This window comes from Hemibagrus wyckioides, linkage group LG12 (assembly GCF_019097595.1).
Source record: "Hemibagrus wyckioides isolate EC202008001 linkage group LG12, SWU_Hwy_1.0, whole genome shotgun sequence".
NCBI lineage: Eukaryota > Metazoa > Chordata > Actinopteri > Siluriformes > Bagridae > Hemibagrus > Hemibagrus wyckioides.
In genome coordinates this window covers 3,591,050-3,598,549 of record NC_080721.1, presented here as the reverse complement: position 1 = coordinate 3,598,549, position 7,500 = coordinate 3,591,050, and the positions used below count along the sequence as shown (strand labels likewise).

General features: G+C 51.6%; 8 non-coding genes across 8 annotated transcripts; 4 read left to right on the top strand and 4 right to left on the bottom strand.

Annotated features, from left to right (window-relative positions):
* Positions 1-367: 367 nt before the first annotated feature.
* trnad-guc (transfer RNA aspartic acid (anticodon GUC)) lies at positions 368-439 on the top strand. The gene has a single exon. It is a non-coding gene; the product is annotated as a tRNA-Asp (tRNA).
* A 791-nt stretch (positions 440-1,230) lies between these two features.
* Positions 1,231-1,312, bottom strand: trnas-aga (transfer RNA serine (anticodon AGA)). The gene has a single exon. It is a non-coding gene; the product is annotated as a tRNA-Ser (tRNA).
* Positions 1,313-2,242: 930 nt separating this feature from the next.
* trnad-guc (transfer RNA aspartic acid (anticodon GUC)) lies at positions 2,243-2,314 on the top strand. The gene has a single exon. It is a non-coding gene; the product is annotated as a tRNA-Asp (tRNA).
* Positions 2,315-3,105: 791 nt separating this feature from the next.
* On the bottom strand, positions 3,106-3,187 carry trnas-aga (transfer RNA serine (anticodon AGA)). Its single transcript has one exon. It is a non-coding gene; the product is annotated as a tRNA-Ser (tRNA).
* A 931-nt stretch (positions 3,188-4,118) lies between these two features.
* Positions 4,119-4,190, top strand: trnad-guc (transfer RNA aspartic acid (anticodon GUC)). Its single transcript has one exon. It is a non-coding gene; the product is annotated as a tRNA-Asp (tRNA).
* Positions 4,191-4,981: 791 nt separating this feature from the next.
* Positions 4,982-5,063, bottom strand: trnas-aga (transfer RNA serine (anticodon AGA)). The gene has a single exon. It is a non-coding gene; the product is annotated as a tRNA-Ser (tRNA).
* Positions 5,064-5,994: 931 nt separating this feature from the next.
* trnad-guc (transfer RNA aspartic acid (anticodon GUC)) lies at positions 5,995-6,066 on the top strand. The gene has a single exon. It is a non-coding gene; the product is annotated as a tRNA-Asp (tRNA).
* Positions 6,067-6,857: 791 nt separating this feature from the next.
* Positions 6,858-6,939, bottom strand: trnas-aga (transfer RNA serine (anticodon AGA)). Its single transcript has one exon. It is a non-coding gene; the product is annotated as a tRNA-Ser (tRNA).
* Between the last annotated feature and the right edge of the window lie 561 nt (positions 6,940-7,500).

Below are 7,500 nucleotides of genomic sequence, written 5' to 3'. Positions count from 1 at the left end.
AGCATGCCCAGAGAGTTCGTCCTTAGTACAGTGGACAGCAGCTCCTCTGTTCTATTTCTAAATCAGGCCTGCTTGATTCTTCCTGTTCATTTTCAGATGGTTCAGCCACAATTTCTATGCCAACCAGCGTGCTTGCTTTTGACTGTTCTCTGCTCCCAACAAACCTTATTGAGCTAATCCTCTGATCTACAGCAGTTTTTGTCTTAGAAGAGGAGAAAGACCGAACTCTTCTGGACAGCTGCACAAGATTGATTTCAATATCTTCGGGTGCCACGCTGTGATCGGGCTTCAACTTGCCCTGGGGAAGGCCCGGCGTACGTCTCGTCACAGTTTCGTCTCCACAGCCTTCAAGGGTTCAGCCAGGTGCTCCTCGTTAGTATAGTGGACAGTATCTCCGCCTGTCACGCGGAAGACCGGGGTTCGATTCCCCGACGGGGAGGCTGCTTTTCCCTTAGGCCCGACAGTGGGAAAGCCAAGGGATCTTGCTTGAAAAAGCACCGCGCCTGCCCCAAGCCTCAATCAGCGAACAAGAGGCCCAGCGTATGTCTAGTCCTGACTACCTTCGAAGGAGCGTTCCTCCTTACTATAGTGGACAGCACCCGTTCTTTTGAATCAGGCCTGACCGTAGGAATGCCAAGGGGCTCCCTGCCTCACCGAGTTCTTGTCTCTCTGTCTTCAGCCACAGTTTCCATGCCAGTCAGCCTGCTTGCTTCTTCCTGTTCTGTGCTCCAAATGCGCATTATTCAGCTAATCCCATGGTTAGCAGCAGTCCTGGGTGGAATTGGAACTCTGTAGATTTATACACTCGGTATGTGCCACAGGCTTAAATGAGTCCCCGGGAGACTGCGCAACAAAAGTAGCGTTCACGGCTTCAAACACGGCCGACCTGTAAGCTCCGCCTTCCCCTTTGGAGTCCACATGCAATTGGATTTAAGCGCTCGACCATCCTGACGCGCTATGGGTGAGTACAGTTTGCGTCGTGGACCATGCCCGCGACTTAGGCTGCCAACACACGCCTGGGAAGTGCACTTGGGTCAGTCAGTGAAAGCAGTCATAGTAGTCGGTTAACGAAAAGCAGCACCTGCAGGGCATCGACACAGCCTATTGTGCCGAGTTTCAGTTGGCGTTGAGGACACGTACTAGGTACTAGGATTTCCATCTACTCTGTTATTTGGGGAACAGGCACCATGGACCAGGTCGCAACTGCCCTTCCACAAGCAACATAAAGGCCGTAGTCGGCAGGATTCGAACCTGCGCGGGGAGACCCCAATGGATTTCTAGTCCATCGCCTTAACCACTCGGCCACGACTACAAGCTCCGACTGGCTGCCCCCCATTCCCCCCCCCCCTTTAATTATTAATTCACAAATCGATACATTTATTTTTTGTGCGTTCCAAAGCTCTTTCTTTTGATGGTAAGTGACTTAATGTAGGGACCATGCACAGGGTCCAACAGCAGCACAACGAGGCAGCGTGGTCGGTATCAAGCCAGTAGTATAAATTAACCTTGTAATCGAAAGCAATGAGCAATTTCCACCCATGTTCGGGCAAAAAGAAGCTCAGACCTGCTGTTAAGCGTTCGAACCTCTGCCGGGAATGGATTTTCCTTTCTTTTTGTTCCGATTGCTGAACATGCTACAGTAGGCCTCAGTCCAAAAGTTCATAAGCTCCAGGTTGGGACTATGCACAGAGTCTCCATCGACAACACAACAAGGCAGTGTAGTTGGTTCACTCGGCAATCATCTCCGGGCAGCACTGTAAAATCGAGCCAGTGCGTGAAAATGCAGCTCAGAATCCAAAGCAGCGAGGAGGGTTCCCCCGTGGTCAGCTTACCCTGGCGGAGGCCCAGCGTGTGTCTAGTCCCAACTGCCTTCAAAGCATGCCCAGAGAGTTCGTCCTTAGTACAGTGGACAGCAGCTCCTCTGTTCTATTTCTAAATCAGGCCTGCTTGATTCTTCCTGTTCATTTTCAGATGGTTCAGCCACAATTTCTATGCCAACCAGCGTGCTTGCTTTTGACTGTTCTCTGCTCCCAACAAACCTTATTGAGCTAATCCTCTGATCTACAGCAGTTTTTGTCTTAGAAGAGGAGAAAGACCGAACTCTTCTGGACAGCTGCACAAGATTGATTTCAATATCTTCGGGTGCCACGCTGTGATCGGGCTTCAACTTGCCCTGGGGAAGGCCCGGCGTACGTCTCGTCACAGTTTCGTCTCCACAGCCTTCAAGGGTTCAGCCAGGTGCTCCTCGTTAGTATAGTGGACAGTATCTCCGCCTGTCACGCGGAAGACCGGGGTTCGATTCCCCGACGGGGAGGCTGCTTTTCCCTTAGGCCCGACAGTGGGAAAGCCAAGGGATCTTGCTTGAAAAAGCACCGCGCCTGCCCCAAGCCTCAATCAGCGAACAAGAGGCCCAGCGTATGTCTAGTCCTGACTACCTTCGAAGGAGCGTTCCTCCTTACTATAGTGGACAGCACCCGTCCTTTTGAATCAGGCCTGACCGTAGGAATGCCAAGGGGCTCCCTGCCTCACCGAGTTCTTGTCTCTCTGTCTTCAGCCACAGTTTCCATGCCAGTCAGCCTGCTTGCTTCTTCCTGTTCTGTGCTCCAAATGCGCATTATTCAGCTAATCCCATGGTTAGCAGCAGTCCTGGGTGGAATTGGAACTCTGTAGATTTATACACTCGGTATGTGCCACAGGCTTAAATGAGTCCCCGGGAGACTGCGCAACAAAAGTAGCGTTCACGGCTTCAAACACGGCCAACCTGTAAGCTCCGCCTTCCCCTTTGGAGTCCACATGCAATTGGATTTAAGCGCTCGACCATCCTGACGCGCTATGGGTGAGTACAGTTTGCGTCGTGGACCATGCCCGCGACTTAGGCTGCCAACACACGCCTGGGAAGTGCACTTGGGTCAGTCAGTGAAAGCAGTCATAGTAGTCGGTTAACGAAAAGCAGCACCTGCAGGGCATCGACACAGCCTATTGTGCCGAGTTTCAGTTGGCGTTGAGGACACGTACTAGGTACTAGGATTTCCATCTACTCTGTTATTTGGGGAACAGGCACCATGGACCAGGTCGCAACTGCCCTTCCACAAGCAACATAAAGGCCGTAGTCGGCAGGATTCGAACCTGCGCGGGGAGACCCCAATGGATTTCTAGTCCATCGCCTTAACCACTCGGCCACGACTACAAGCTCCGACTGGCTGCCCCCCATTCCCCCCCCCCCCTTTAATTATTAATTCACAAATCGATACATTTATTTTTTGTGCGTTCCAAAGCTCTTTCTTTTGATGGTAAGTGACTTAATGTAGGGACCATGCACAGGGTCCAACAGCAGCACAACGAGGCAGCGTGGTCGGTATCAAGCCAGTAGTATAAATTAACCTTGTAATCGAAAGCAATGAGCAATTTCCACCCATGTTCGGGCAAAAAGAAGCTCAGACCTGCTGTTAAGCGTTCGAACCTCTGCCGGGAATGGATTTTCCTTTCTTTTTGTTCCGATTGCTGAACATGCTACAGTAGGCCTCAGTCCAAAAGTTCATAAGCTCCAGGTTGGGACTATGCACAGAGTCTCCATCGACAACACAACAAGGCAGTGTAGTTGGTTCACTCGGCAATCATCTCCGGGCAGCACTGTAAAATCGAGCCAGTGCGTGAAAATGCAGCTCAGAATCCAAAGCAGCGAGGAGGGTTCCCCCGTGGTCAGCTTACCCTGGCGGAGGCCCAGCGTGTGTCTAGTCCCAACTGCCTTCAAAGCATGCCCAGAGAGTTCGTCCTTAGTACAGTGGACAGCAGCTCCTCTGTTCTATTTCTAAATCAGGCCTGCTTGATTCTTCCTGTTCATTTTCAGATGGTTCAGCCACAATTTCTATGCCAACCAGCGTGCTTGCTTTTGACTGTTCTCTGCTCCCAACAAACCTTATTGAGCTAATCCTCTGATCTACAGCAGTTTTTGTCTTAGAAGAGGAGAAAGACCGAACTCTTCTGGACAGCTGCACAAGATTGATTTCAATATCTTCGGGTGCCACGCTGTGATCGGGCTTCAACTTGCCCTGGGGAAGGCCCGGCGTACGTCTCGTCACAGTTTCGTCTCCACAGCCTTCAAGGGTTCAGCCAGGTGCTCCTTGTTAGTATAGTGGACAGTATCTCCGCCTGTCACGCGGAAGACCGGGGTTCGATTCCCCGACGGGGAGGCTGCTTTTCCCTTAGGCCCGACAGTGGGAAAGCCAAGGGATCTTGCTTGAAAAAGCACCGCGCCTGCCCCAAGCCTCAATCAGCGAACAAGAGGCCCAGCGTATGTCTAGTCCTGACTACCTTCGAAGGAGCGTTCCTCCTTACTATAGTGGACAGCACCCGTTCTTTTGAATCAGGCCTGACCGTAGGAATGCCAAGGGGCTCCCTGCCTCACCGAGTTCTTGTCTCTCTGTCTTCAGCCACAGTTTCCATGCCAGTCAGCCTGCTTGCTTCTTCCTGTTCTGTGCTCCAAATGCGCATTATTCAGCTAATCCCATGGTTAGCAGCAGTCCTGGGTGGAATTGGAACTCTGTAGATTTATACACTCGGTATGTGCCACAGGCTTAAATGAGTCCCCGGGAGACTGCGCAACAAAAGTAGCGTTCACGGCTTCAAACACGGCCGACCTGTAAGCTCCGCCTTCCCCTTTGGAGTCCACATGCAATTGGATTTAAGCGCTCGACCATCCTGACGCGCTATGGGTGAGTACAGTTTGCGTCGTGGACCATGCCCGCGACTTAGGCTGCCAACACACACCTGGGAAGTGCACTTGGGTCAGTCAGTGAAAGCAGTCATAGTAGTCGGTTAACGAAAAGCAGCACCTGCAGGGCATCGACACAGCCTATTGTGCCGAGTTTCAGTTGGCGTTGAGGACACGTACTAGGTACTAGGATTTCCATCTACTCTGTTATTTGGGGAACAGGCACCATGGACCAGGTCGCAACTGCCCTTCCACAAGCAACATAAAGGCCGTAGTCGGCAGGATTCGAACCTGCGCGGGGAGACCCCAATGGATTTCTAGTCCATCGCCTTAACCACTCGGCCACGACTACAAGCTCCGACTGGCTGCCCCCCATTCCCCCCCCCCCCTTTAATTATTAATTCACAAATCGATACATTTATTTTTTGTGCGTTCCAAAGCTCTTTCTTTTGATGGTAAGTGACTTAATGTAGGGACCATGCACAGGGTCCAACAGCAGCACAACGAGGCAGCGTGGTCGGTATCAAGCCAGTAGTATAAATTAACCTTGTAATCGAAAGCAATGAGCAATTTCCACCCATGTTCGGGCAAAAAGAAGCTCAGACCTGCTGTTAAGCGTTCGAACCTCTGCCGGGAATGGATTTTCCTTTCTTTTTGTTCCGATTGCTGAACATGCTACAGTAGGCCTCAGTCCAAAAGTTCATAAGCTCCAGGTTGGGACTATGCACAGAGTCTCCATCGACAACACAACAAGGCAGTGTAGTTGGTTCACTCGGCAATCATCTCCGGGCAGCACTGTAAAATCGAGCCAGTGCGTGAAAATGCAGCTCAGAATCCAAAGCAGCGAGGAGGGTTCCCCCGTGGTCAGCTTACCCTGGCGGAGGCCCAGCGTGTGTCTAGTCCCAACTGCCTTCAAAGCATGCCCAGAGAGTTCGTCCTTAGTACAGTGGACAGCAGCTCCTCTGTTCTATTTCTAAATCAGGCCTGCTTGATTCTTCCTGTTCATTTTCAGATGGTTCAGCCACAATTTCTATGCCAACCAGCGTGCTTGCTTTTGACTGTTCTCTGCTCCCAACAAACCTTATTGAGCTAATCCTCTGATCTACAGCAGTTTTTGTCTTAGAAGAGGAGAAAGACCGAACTCTTCTGGACAGCTGCACAAGATTGATTTCAATATCTTCGGGTGCCACGCTGTGATCGGGCTTCAACTTGCCCTGGGGAAGGCCCGGCGTACGTCTCGTCACAGTTTCGTCTCCACAGCCTTCAAGGGTTCAGCCAGGTGCTCCTCGTTAGTATAGTGGACAGTATCTCCGCCTGTCACGCGGAAGACCGGGGTTCGATTCCCCGACGGGGAGGCTGCTTTTCCCTTAGGCCCGACAGTGGGAAAGCCAAGGGATCTTGCTTGAAAAAGCACCGCGCCTGCCCCAAGCCTCAATCAGCGAACAAGAGGCCCAGCGTATGTCTAGTCCTGACTACCTTCGAAGGAGCGTTCCTCCTTACTATAGTGGACAGCACCCGTCCTTTTGAATCAGGCCTGACCGTAGGAATGCCAAGGGGCTCCCTGCCTCACCGAGTTCTTGTCTCTCTGTCTTCAGCCACAGTTTCCATGCCAGTCAGCCTGCTTGCTTCTTCCTGTTCTGTGCTCCAAATGCGCATTATTCAGCTAATCCCATGGTTAGCAGCAGTCCTGGGTGGAATTGGAACTCTGTAGATTTATACACTCGGTATGTGCCACAGGCTTAAATGAGTCCCCGGGAGACTGCGCAACAAAAGTAGCGTTCACGGCTTCAAACACGGCCGACCTGTAAGCTCCGCCTTCCCCTTTGGAGTCCACATGCAATTGGATTTAAGCGCTCGACCATCCTGACGCGCTATGGGTGAGTACAGTTTGCGTCGTGGACCATGCCCGCGACTTAGGCTGCCAACACACGCCTGGGAAGTGCACTTGGGTCAGTCAGTGAAAGCAGTCATAGTAGTCGGTTAACGAAAAGCAGCACCTGCAGGGCATCGACACAGCCTATTGTGCCGAGTTTCAGTTGGCGTTGAGGACACGTAATAGGTACTAGGATTTCCATCTACTCTGTTATTTGGGGAACAGGCACCATGGACCAGGTCGCAACTGCCCTTCCACAAGCAACATAAAGGCCGTAGTCGGCAGGATTCGAACCTGCGCGGGGAGACCCCAATGGATTTCTAGTCCATCGCCTTAACCACTCGGCCACGACTACAAGCTCCGACTGGCTGCCCCCCATTCCCCCCCCCCCCTTTAATTATTAATTCACAAATCGATACATTTATTTTTTGTGCGTTCCAAAGCTCTTTCTTTTGATGGTAAGTGACTTAATGTAGGGACCATGCACAGGGTCCAACAGCAGCACAACGAGGCAGCGTGGTCGGTATCAAGCCAGTAGTATAAATTAACCTTGTAATCGAAAGCAATGAGCAATTTCCACCCATGTTCGGGCAAAAAGAAGCTCAGACCTGCTGTTAAGCGTTCGAACCTCTGCCGGGAATGGATTTTCCTTTCTTTTTGTTCCGATTGCTGAACATGCTACAGTAGGCCTCAGTCCAAAAGTTCATAAGCTCCAGGTTGGGACTATGCACAGAGTCTCCATCGACAACACAACAAGGCAGTGTAGTTGGTTCACTCGGCAATCATCTCCGGGCAGCACTGTAAAATCGAGCCAGTGCGTGAAAATGCAGCTCAGAATCCAAAGCAGCGAGGAGGGTTCCCCCGTGGTCAGCTTACCCTGGCGGAGGCCCAGCGTGTGTCTAGTCCCAACTGCCTT